Genomic DNA, 12,016 nt, shown 5'->3' on the forward strand with positions numbered 1-12,016 from the left:
GGTAAAGATCAACCCTGATGGACTTGCTCATCCCATTAGTGCAACAATCAAGGACAATTTGGGGCTATCTGAAATGAAGAAAACCATCTGCATCCAGAGAAAGAACTGTGGAGTTTAAACAAAGACCAAGGAGTATTACCTTTAACTTAGAGAAAAAAACTGTTATCTTATGTAATTTTGCCGTCTCTTATACTTTATTTTTCTTCCTTAAGGATATGATTTCTCTCTCATCACATTCAACTTAGATCAGTGTATACCATGGAAACAATGTAAAGACTAACAGATTGCTTTCTGTGGGGGATGGGGGGAGGGAAGCAAGATTAGGGAGGAAATTGTAAAGCTCAAAATAAATAAAATCTTTCTAAAAAAAATGATGAACCAGTTACAAGAAGAGAACTAGTCAAAGACTGGCTATCAGACATGTACTATTGTTTGGACAATGCAGAGCCAAAAGGCATAATCAGCAATCTTACAAACCACTTTATGAACTTTCATAGGGTTTAAGTCTCAAACTCCCAGGAGAATATATCATAGTTATAAGTTACTGGGTCTTCTTTTAAATTATCATGTCAATACAGTTTTATTTTTAATGTTTCTTTTGTACATAGGAAAAAAATATATTATGTACCATACCTGATTCATATTTTACATCAAGAATCTTTTTTAGTCACCCTCCTTCTGTTTGGGGACTACCCATATAGTAACTCATATCTAAGCAGGGTACTTAATAAGCTAAATAAGTGGGGAAAAGGGAGCTTAGCCTCCACTGCCATTAAAACAAGGACCCCCTCCTCACAATTGACCCTAGTCCAACCACATTCATAGGCTAGAAGAGAACGGTCCCTTAGAGAGAGGGAATTGGCACAGTATCCCAGTTGCTCGGTTCAGCAGTAGTTTCTTAATGTTATTATTATTTAGTAGCACTTTAAATAGTAGCAAAGAATTGAAAACAAAGTAGATTTTGGTTGGGGAATGGCTAAACCAATTGTGGTACCCAAATGCGATGGAATATTGCTATACCATTAGAAATAATGCATATGAAAACTAGAGATCATCAAAGACATTAAAACTGATGCAAAATGAAGTAAACAGAAGGAAAATAATATACAGGGTGACTAAAACATAAATGGAAAGAACAAAAAAAAACCATACACACACACACACACACACACACACACACACACAAATGACCAGGCTTAGCCCCAAAGAGCAGATAGAAAAATTAATTCTTTCCTTGGAGAGATGGGGGGGGGACTATGGAATGTCTCATTTTGTACAACTGTTTAGCTCTTCCCTTATTTTTCTCTCTCTTTTTTGATTCCCTGTTACAAGTAATAAGTGGCTCTTTGGTAAGAGGTGGAGGGAAGGATATTCTTGAAAATAAAGATTTTTTTAATTGTTAATTTTTAAATAAACAAAAATGTAGATGGTAGAATAAGAATTCTAACTATGAACCTTGTCTCTAAAACTGAATGTTTTTCTACTGCACTAGACACTGGTACTACTTTAATATAATAGAATTAATAGTCCAGATAAATACATGGCTTTATATTACTGCCCCTCAGTTTCAATAGTTGCTTTAACTCTATTACATAGAAAGAATCTTCCAATTATAACCATTCATATTAAGTCACAACTAGCAACCTTAGATATCATATAGGATTTTTAATGAATGGGGCTGCTGTGTTTGGGGAGGGGTCATGATCTAGCTCCCAGTAGATCCAAAGTCAATCACAAATAGTGATATCATAGGCCTCCTCTGAACTTGCTTATTGTTTCTGTGCAAACTTTTTAATTGGTTTGTACTGAGACAATGATGTCAAAAAATTTCTCCTTTTTTGTCATTATGGTCATACTGTTATTATTAAGCTAGTAGCAGAAAAGATCTCAGATTTAAATCCTGGAAAACAATATATACAATAACTATGCAATGATGTTGCCCAAAGAGAGAAGGGAAAGGGGCAGGGAAGAGAAGAAGGAAGGAAGGAAGGAAGGGAGGGAGGGAGGGAGGAAGGAAATTCATATTATATAAACCAAACTTGTACATAAAGAAATGAGAATGAACTTTCTAAGCAAGAAAATGCATTTACTGCATACTCAACTGGTTAGTTTTGCTAACTTTTTTTCCCCCTCTCTTTTTATTCTTTGTTGTAAGGAATGAATGAATAAAATAAGGGGAAGGGATATATTGAGAAATGAAGGTGATGGAAATGAAAGATACCAATCATTTTTAAAATTTTCAGTCCTGGAACCCATTTCCATAAGTTGAGTTACTCAATAGCTAATAAGTCTGGGCCTTGTCTAGCCCTCACCTGAGGTCATGGCCTGCCAGCATATGGGCCCACACATTTCCCAGGCTGGTCCATCCATATGTTTAGAAATGTCAGCTGTTTGCCCCTGAATACCAGAGGTCACAATATCTGCCTCTGCTGAGTGAGGCTAAGGAAGTACAGGACCCTGGGGAGCCAAATTAATCCTCCTTCCATCCCCTTTCCTCAAGACCCTGGAGGGCCACTTGTGAGAGAATAGAGGGCCCCCTCTTTCTGCAAGACCCCTGCCCCGGGGGGAAACAGTAGACAGGAACCAGCAAGTAATAAGGTTAGGGGCGGTAATGCCATTTAGAAACTCCTGCCTTTTCACTTGCAGACCTAATTCTCACAGCTGTTTCAGCCAACACCCCTGTGAATTAGTCATTCCCTCATCCTGGCCCCCCTTTTCAGCCCAACCCCCACGGCAACTAAACCAGGTGCAGCTGCAGAGCTCTGGAGTCATTCACCAGGCTCCAGGGCGGCCCAGGGCTTCAGCTGGAATTTGGTTGCTCCCAACTGTTCAAGAGGCATGAGCAGGAACACAAACACACACACACACACACACACATACACACAAACACACACACACACACACACACACACACACACACACACACACACTCAACCATTAGGCCAAATAAGAATGGCACAAACATCTGGGATTTCTGAAAAATGTACTACAAGGAAAGGGGGCAAATCTGTCAGCTTGAAACAACACTGTACTGCACTCCCGTGGCTATGTGTACAAAACCTTGTAAAAACTTAGGTACAGCTACTTCAAGGGTCAAATATTCAACCATGTTTTTTTTTTAAAGAAACAAGATCACTTTGCCTGTAAAACCCCACAAATCTGTTTTTCTTAAGTTGAAGAGGCTCCAAAGGCTTAAAGGGACAAAGAATTAGACTTTTCTGTTTATCCCAAACTCCTAGAGAAGTGAGTTCCAACAAAGTGGTTGCCCACTGATTGAGGGATGATGAACAAGTTTTGATATGTAAATATAATATAAGGATAAGAAACAGTGAACATAAAGAGTTCTATAAAACTGGGGAAGACAAACAAATTGAATGAGAAGAAAAATAAATCCAAAAAACAAAATACAATAATGTAAGCCAAAAGAACAATAAAGTAAAAATCCAATTGAATGATCAATTTTGGTCCCTAGAAGAGATGAGGAAATGAGGGACTACATCTCCTATCTTTTATTAAAGAAGTGGAAAACTGAGGGAACAAAATGTTGCATATCTAGTCAGATGTAGTCTCTGTATCCATTGTCTTTGTTATCTGCTTTTCTTTGAGACAAGAAAAAGCTCACTAAGAAAAGGGGAGGAGATGAATATCCAGAAATGATTATTCTATTAAAAAAATAGGGGTGGCTAGGTGGCACAATAGATAGAGCACCAGCCCTGGAGTAAGGAATACCTGAGTTCAAATCCAGCCTCAGATACTTAATAATTACTTAGCCATGTGGCCTTGGGCAAGCCACTTAACCCCATTGCTTTGCAAAAATCTAAAAAAAAAATTAATAAAACTAGAAGGAAGGAGAGAGGAAAGAAAAAACAGCCAAAAGTAGAATTGAAATGTAAGACATGAAATACCCTTAGCAGTGAAGAGACTGATCATATGGCGAGTTTGTGATTTTTTTATAAGTTTTCTCTGCCCAAGAGATTCAGGGTAAAAAAACAAACTAAAGACCCCCTTATTCTGGAAGGCATCATATGAAAATAGATCACTGTGGATATTCCCTATGTTCCCTATATTCCCCATGGATTTCTAATATTTTGTTTCCTGTTATTAGATATTTATGACTCAAAGGCACTAGAGGGTTGGTACAATGGGAGATCTGAGAGACAGTATGAACCAGTGATTTAGGGCCAAGAACCTGACTAGAGTCAGGAAGACCTGAATTAAAATCTTGTCTTACTCATTTACTAGCTGTGTGACCCTAGGTGGGTCACTTAATCCTTCTTGCCTCATTTTCCCCTACTGTGTGACAAGGGAGTTAGTTGTTGACCTCTAAGATTTCTTCTAGCTCTAACTCTATAATCTTGTAATTCTAAAACATAACATCTCCAGAGCTGAAAGGTAATGACTCCCTTTTAAAATAATCCTAACAAGTAAGATTAATTCAGTTTGTGCTTAAATGCTTCTGAGTATGGGAAATCCACTGCCTATTAAGACAACAAAATTCTATCACCAGACAATTCTGAAAGGAAAGCTGACTAGATATGACTCCCTCAAACTTCCAACTCTTCCTGAGTACTAGTTCTTGCTTTTGGATTCCACCTCTTCCAAGTGAAAGTCTCTAGAATATTTTAAGACAAAAATAAGATGACTGGGAACTTTGGTATTATCTAGCTCATCTCACTTATATTACAGGTATGGAAATTAAAGCTCAGAGAAATTCAGCTACTCACACAAAATCAACATAGTTAGTAACTGGCAGAGCTTAGAATTCTCTATCCTATACCATGGTGCCTCCTCAATTTTATTTCTTCTAAATCTTTTCTTCTTCATCCATCAGGGTATTAATCAAGCTGACTTTCCTGATTCTAGCTAATCATAATGTGTTAATTCACACACAAACACACACACACACACACACACACACACACACACACATAACTCACTCTGTCTACTTCCCACCATTCAAAAGGGATGATAAAGCAATACTCCTTTTAGCCACTGATCACAAAGGGATTGATGACTCTTTAATCTAGTTCTTTCAGGATTATTTTAAAGGGGAGTCATTACCCTTTCTGCTCTGAAGATGCTATGTTTTAGGATTTTAAGATCATGGAGTAAGAGCTAGAAGGAAGTTCCACAGTTCTTCTCTTCCCATCCTCAGAGCATAAACAAGAATCTCAGAACCTGGCAAGAATTGGGATGAAAGACAACTCAATCTCTTCCCCACTTTGGTGTATGGCAACTAAAGTATACACCTTACCTAGTATAACCTGACATTGGATCTCAGAGCTCTAGATAAGATTTGTTTTGTTTTTTCATGAGTATAGATGACTGAATATCAACCAGTGAACTTGTGGGTTTGAGAGGTTTTAGAGGCCTGTGACTGGAGGCAAAGGAAGTTTTGACTGCTGACAAGAGGAGTCCAAGCCCTGGCCTCACTGAAGGCCTTCCAGCAGACATGGCATCTGGTGGGAAAATGCAGCATCTAGGTGAAAAGCAACAATGTCTAATTCAACAATTCTACAAATGGCTTTATGAGATTTCAGTCTCAACCTTCTGCGAGAGTATAAGTTACCAAATCATGTTTCTAACGATAAACACTTGTGAGTTTAGCGCTTTTCTTATATAAAGGAAATAAATATCAATCTCTTGCTTGATTCACATTGCACATCAAGTACCTTTCTACTTCTCCCCCTCTTTGGGGGAACCCTAGACATGAACTAAACCTAAGTTTTAAATATTTTTCACCTGGGTAAATGGGTAAAGGGATGATGAACCAAAGAGTCTGGTCCCTCTTCCAGGTGACTATGATGAACTCCCACCAAGGGTTAAACCCTATCCAAAATGAATGCCTGGGTTTGGAGCAGAAACCCTTAGCAGAGAGGGAAAGGGATGCAGTATTCCATCTCCTTGGGTCCAGCAGCAGTTAATTGTAAGATTCTGGTAAACTACCCCAGTTCCTACAATAATTCTTTGACCAACTCCCCTGACCTTGAGTCAGAATAGAACCCGTGAAATTGAGGAAAGAAGCTAGGCAAGACCTGGAAGCCAGGATCATGTGAAAATAAATGACCTATGGGAGATTATAGTTAAGGAAACAAGAATTTAAGGGATAGATAAGACATAAAGAGTGATAAATTCTTTATGAGGGAGAGAAGTAGATTCAAACCAAAGTCTTACAGAGTAAAGAGCCAGAGGACAATGTGAGAAATAAGACAGATTCTGGATATAGAATCCCTAAGGACAAACTGTGAATAAGGGATCAATTAGCACTATCAATGATTCCCATCCTGATACATGGAGTCTGTCTTCAGGTGTGTTCTGAAAGTCTTGTGATGAAATAACAAGTGAGAAGTCAAACAGGGAGTTGCATGCTCATCAGAGGCTTTTGCTACTGTCATAGAACATGCATAGTTCAGAGGACAAATAGAAGTGGGAATCTCTAGAGAGGGTGAAGTTTTCCAGAATATTTCAGATGACATTATGTTGATTATATCAAGTCCTGCAGTACAGCAGTCTCTTTAAATGAAACATAAAATCATTCAAATGAAATCTGTACAACTACCAATCTAGGAAAAACAAAGTGAAAAAAAAATTTCTGTTGTCAAGACTATGATATGCAGGTAGATGGACAGTCTAGAGATTATCTTTCTAGAACTGTTATATATGTATAGTTTTTCTGGTTTTTTAATCATTTTAGTTATGTGCAACTCTTTGTGACCCCATTTAGGGTTTTCATGGTAAAGATAGGTTAGTTTGTCCTTCCCTTTTATATTTTATTTTAAAGATGAGGAAACTGAAACAAACAGAAATTAAGTGACTTGCCTAGGAAGTATCTGAGGCCAGATTTGAGTTCAGAATATGAGTTTCCCTGACTCTGTGTCCAGTAGCCATTGTATCATCTATCTGTCTTATATATATCAATATAAGTGGATAACATTTTCAGATATCTATCTATATATTTACATTTTATTCATCTATATACTTATTCTGTTGATACTATCACACACATGTAGGTATGTGTATATGTATAAAAGTATGCATAAATATATGGATACATGTCTGTGAAAGAATATATATAAAAAGATATCTGAATATGTACATATATATATATGCATATCTATTTATTTATTGCTTTTATGGACATCACAGACTGGGCCCAGGAGGGAAGCAAGGGAATGACCTTTGGGAAATGGAACAGATTTTTTAATGCCCCAAGTTTCTCTATGAAGTAAAGCATTTTTGGCATTGATATTCTTCTGGTGAAACTAGATGGCTGTGAGTCCTTCCATGAATTATCAGTATCTCTGAAGATTAAACATCACAGAACACCAAGACGGCAATGGAATGGCATAGGATGTCAGCTGCAACTAAGCTAGACAACCAAAACTTGGTAAGAAGAAATAAAATAAATCAACAAAAAGATGTATGACTGGAAAAGGAAAACAACCAGTCATATAGCAAAGTGAGGGATACATGACAGCCTACAAACTCCAGTGGCATCCAATAGCAAAGTGGGATTTAAAGCATGGAGCCCAACACATGTAGGATCTGCTATAAATAGTTTAGAAATGGATACAAGTCTCATAGGAGGAGTTGCACCTACACCATTGAAGGGAGTAACCATACGAGGGAGGTTATAGGTCTATAAAATAATTATAATGACATATAAGTCTTTATAAGTACATTGAAAGAAATATTCCCTTCTCTCCCTTACCTCCACCTTTGATGGATCTATTATCTTATCCATGTAAATTCTTTCTCCTATGGTACAAATCATAATCCATCCATGCCCTCTCATTTTAAGCAATTCTTATTCATATCCTGCCATAAATCTTCTATTAAAAAAATGACCCAACATGACAGAAGCATTTCTCTTTCAGGTACTAGAACAGCACTAGGCTGATCTTCTATTATCCTCACTCTCACTACATGATAGGTTCACCTCCTTTTGCACTCATATATTTGCTATATATTTTACATTCCAACTCACATGTGAGTCAACACTAGTCCTATGCTGCAGTCCACCTTTCCCTCCTTCGTGTCATTCATTGCCATTTGGATAACTCACAATTTTGATTCCTTAGTTTAGTTTAGTTTGGTTATTCTTTGGTTCTCAGTCATATAGCAACACTGGAGATATATTTATGTTAAAGTTGGATTTGTGTATCTATCCCTTTCATACCCAAGCACCACCTTCTACATGAAGAGTTTCCTTATTCCATTAGCTATTGATGACCTCCCTTTCAAACTGAGATGTATTTATTATTCTCTATATTTATTCATGGAGTTGTCACATGATGTGCAGCTTGGGATTATTAAAAAATGTTATACAGTTTCCCAAGTGCAATCTTGTCTTCTTTCTTTTGACTATTCAGTTCAAAGCTTAGCTCACTATTCATCTTTACTTCCTATTTTAGATAAATGTATTAATACATGAAATAAGTCAGACATTCATATATCTATGCAAACATACATATACATAAATACACACAGACTGTTTTGTTATATTTTGAGAGAAGCATAAAGTCAATCAAATGACAAGGCAGCCCCATTATACTTTCCCACCATACTCCACAGATAAACAATTCAGACCACCTTGTATTCTCTCTATTGCTCACACTCTCTCCTGTATCCATGACTGGATGTCTTCCATAGCTCCCCTGCCACCTCTGTCTCAATGAAAACTTCCATCCCTTCACTCTCAAAAACTACCTTCTACATGGAGAGTTTCCTTATCCCATCAGTTGTTGGTGCCCTCCCTTTCAAACTGAGCTGTATTTATTATTTTCTACATTTATTCTGTAGATACTTATACATGGATTTGTCTTCCCCATTAGAATATTAGTTCTTTGCAAATAGCAATTGCTTCATTCACTGTTTTTGTACCTCTAGTGCCTTGCCTAATTCCTGGAATAGAGTTAACAAATCAAGGCAAAAAGCATTTAAACACTGACTACATCATTTTTGTTCTTGTATCCCTGGGACTAGTATAATGCCTTTTCCAGAGTAGATGCTTAATAAATGTTTGCTGGATTTTTTAAGTCATTGTACTCCTTTGGGTCTTAGATTACTCATCCTTAAAACATGGGTAGGACCAGAAAATCTAGGTTCCCTTCTAGTTTCAAATCCTAAAAGTGTTAGCTCATCTGTCCAATGCCCGCTTGTTGGTTTAGGGCTCTTTCCAGATTCCTGTACTAAAAAAAGCAATATAAGACTTCCACTTGAAATCATATACATATCTCATTAGCTGATATTTCACATATAAATACATATATATACATATATAATCATAAGATTAAACAAAAACAACAGGAATGTACAAATATATATTCATCTCAATTATAAAAAGAACCATGGTGAAAAGCAAATAGGGGCACAAATGAGCACTATTTCAATTCTTTAGGGTATAGGTCCCTATTCAATATCCCATCAACAATGTTTAGACTACCAGGCCTTGTTCCTTCCTTCCTAAAGTGGCTTCCTCACAGTGGCAACACTCCTCCCTCCCAGCCACCATCAACCATAAAATCACCTTATGTTTGAGGACAGTGTCAAAGCAAACAAGCCACAAAAAAGAAAAGGGCAGCCCCACTTTGGCCCCTTGAAAGTCCTTTGGCTTGGGCCTCCTGCTTTGTCCACTGGGCTGAGTAGCCTTGCTCCTTATAAGGACTGAACTGGAAAGACATTGAGGCAAATCCTACCTCACTGCCTTGGCAGAGACCCAGCCAAGCAGCCGTTGGGAGAATTTTCCCTAATCCCATTCAGTTATGAAAATAAAATGCAAGCCTGTTTGGGATATGCACAATACAACAGGAGGAAGCAGTAAAAGTTGCCGACATCGGTTAACTTGGGCATTTTCCTTCTTAAATACACACCAAGTTAAAGGAAGAATTTTCTCTTTCTTCCTTTTTTTGGGGGGGTGGGGAAACACTCCTCCATGTCATGGTTCTGCATTTACTAACATCTTGACTTTTCAGCTCTTCCAGCTGTACAAGGGAGATTCTCTCTCTTTGCCTTTCAAAGTGCCCCCTGTTCCGACCTGCTGCCCATAACATTTAGTTCCAGACCACACGGCCACACTGGCTTCTCAAAGTCTGGCTCAGAAACCAAATAAAAAGCTTTTCATTTACACTCAAGTTTATGTGTAGCAACTCAAGAGCCTTATTTTCATGCCTTACATGGCTCCCACCTGAATAAATTCATTTTAAGTACCACTTTTCTATTTGCTGATTATAGAACTGTAGGGAGGTCCGACTGACTGCCTCTCCTGCTCCAGGGGATGCTACTCACTGGTATGCAAGGTGATCCCTTAGGGACCAAGGAGGGATATCAGCACCATTCTTATCAGATGGTTATTACTCTAAGGCACTAAACTATAATCTTCAAGCACCAGTTTGAATGACAAGATGATGGTCAAATTCTCATTAGGATTATCCTCACTGGTGATGAGACAGAGATAAATAAAGAATGGGAAGAAAAAAGACGGGGATAGTTTCTGAGATTACTCAGGAAGGTGATTTTTAAAATGAAGCCAATTCAGATAGTGCATATTAGGAGACAGCACCTTTAAAATGACTTATCTAGAAAGCTGCATGTGAATGGATATGCATTTTATGTGTGCATGCCTGTGTATGTATGTATTCAAACACATGGGTCAGAAATATTTAAGGGTCAATTTAAGTATCATACTATGTCAGGTACATCATGAAGAGAATTAGAGACCCCCTTGCCATCAAACCAAAATATAGTACAAATACATATTCTTTTTTTTCTTTTAGGCTTTTGCAAGGCAATGAGGTTAATTGACTTGCCCAAGGCCACACAACTAGATAAATTATTAAATGTCTGAGGCCAAATTTGAACTCAGGCTCCTGACTCCAGGACCAATGCTCTATCCACTGCACCACCTAGCTGCCCCACAAATACATATTCTTATAAAGGATACCTGAGAAGCAATATAGAATAAGTGGATAGAGCTAGTTAAAGGATCAGCAAGACCTGAGTTCATATCTTGCCAACTCAGATACTTAATTTGCTATGTGACCCTGAATAAATCACTTAATTTGAATAAGTTTCAGCTTTATCTTCTGTAATTGGAGATCATAATACAAATAGCACTTACATTACAGGGATGTTATAAGGATCAGAGGAAATAATGCATGTAAAATAACCATAAAGTACTATGAAATTTCAACCTTTTCCTTCCCCCCCCCCCCTTTTCTCTTGGTCTAGAACTGTGATTTTATTGATTTGGAGTAGTCCTGGTGTGGAAATTCCATTCATTAATATAAATCAGGAACTCATCTATTATTTATGGTCTTAAAATTGCCTAAAAGTCATTGAAATGTTGGGTGATTTTGCCTTAGTCACACAGTTAATATGCTAGAAGTAGGATTTGATTTAAGGTCTTCCTGACTCCAAGATTGACTTTAAACCATACTGTCTCATTATTTATCTATATTATTGTTGATGATGATGATGTTTGTGCTTTGTTCTCAAAGAAGACCATGGCATCAGGGAGGTAATGTCATGACAAGCAAGTGAATTGAATTTAAGTGAGGTGTGCTATGCAAAGTCACCAGCCTCACTTTCTCCTCCAAAGTCATCTGGGTACAGTGTCAAGGTATGAATCAGGATAACTGGAGATCGCCCTGGATTCCAGGCAATCGAGGTTAAGTGACTTGCCCAAGGTCACTCAGCTAACAAGTGTCTCAGGATAGATTTCAACTCAGATTCTCCTGACTTAAGGGTCAGCTCTCTACACACTATACCATCTAGTTGCCCCCCTAATACATGGAATCCTTACAAATTTGCATGTCATTCTTGTGCAGGACCATGCTAATTTTCTCTGTATAATTCCAATTTTAGTATATGTGCTGCTGAAGGGAACACACTGTCTTCGACACTTAATAGCTACACGACCACCTCCTTGCCCTCAATTGCCTCATCTGTAAAATTACAGCAGTAGACTCAAAAGGCTTCTAAGATCCCTTCCAACTCTAAATCTATGATTCTAGGA

General features: G+C 37.8%; 1 long non-coding RNA gene and 1 other non-coding gene across 2 annotated transcripts in view; one reads left to right on the forward strand and one right to left on the reverse strand.

The window, feature by feature from the left end:
* LOC141506187 (uncharacterized) overlaps nt 1–12,016 on the forward strand; it is a 108,960-nt gene that overhangs the window by 48,145 nt on the left and 48,799 nt on the right. The gene's annotated exons all lie outside the window — the stretch shown is intronic.
* LOC141510513 (U6 spliceosomal RNA) lies at nt 11,785–11,889 on the reverse strand. Its single transcript, XR_012474990.1, has one exon. It is a non-coding gene; the product is annotated as a U6 spliceosomal RNA (small nuclear RNA).

Source organism: Macrotis lagotis, chromosome 1, assembly GCF_037893015.1.
Source record: "Macrotis lagotis isolate mMagLag1 chromosome 1, bilby.v1.9.chrom.fasta, whole genome shotgun sequence".
Taxonomy (NCBI): domain Eukaryota; kingdom Metazoa; phylum Chordata; class Mammalia; order Peramelemorphia; family Peramelidae; genus Macrotis; species Macrotis lagotis.